The sequence below is a fragment of the Penaeus monodon genome, chromosome 28 (assembly GCF_015228065.2).
Source record: "Penaeus monodon isolate SGIC_2016 chromosome 28, NSTDA_Pmon_1, whole genome shotgun sequence".
Taxonomy (NCBI): domain Eukaryota; kingdom Metazoa; phylum Arthropoda; class Malacostraca; order Decapoda; family Penaeidae; genus Penaeus; species Penaeus monodon.
Window position 1 is genome coordinate 4262258 of NC_051413.1, and position 356 is coordinate 4262613.

At 41.0% G+C, this 356-nt stretch overlaps 1 protein-coding gene across 1 annotated transcript in view; it reads left to right on the forward strand.

The window, feature by feature from the left end:
- LOC119591300 (laminin subunit gamma-1-like) overlaps positions 1-356 on the forward strand; it is an 83409-nt gene that overhangs the window by 46202 nt on the left and 36851 nt on the right. The window lies entirely within an intron of this gene.

Genomic DNA, 356 nt, shown 5'->3' on the forward strand with positions numbered 1-356 from the left:
CATGCAAAATATCATGGCAATAACGAAAAAGAATAGTGGTCGCAATTTCCGCCAACAGTGTCGAAGAGGATCTTGAAGACTCGCAGGCTGGGCATATTAGTCAAGGTGAGAAATTATCGGTACGAGATCCAGATATTTGCCAAAATATACAAGTGGATTTTGCAGACCAGGCGGGAATAGAAGGGCGGCAACCTCCACTGAAAGGGGGCTTAGGGGGCAAAGTTCCCTTTTTATTATGAATGTACTTCACTAAAATTACTAAAAGTTTTACTTCGATCATTCACTTTTACCCTGCAATTTTCCTGATACTTAAGTCCAAGGTCTATATAAGTATATAGACCTAGCTTATGCCCTCC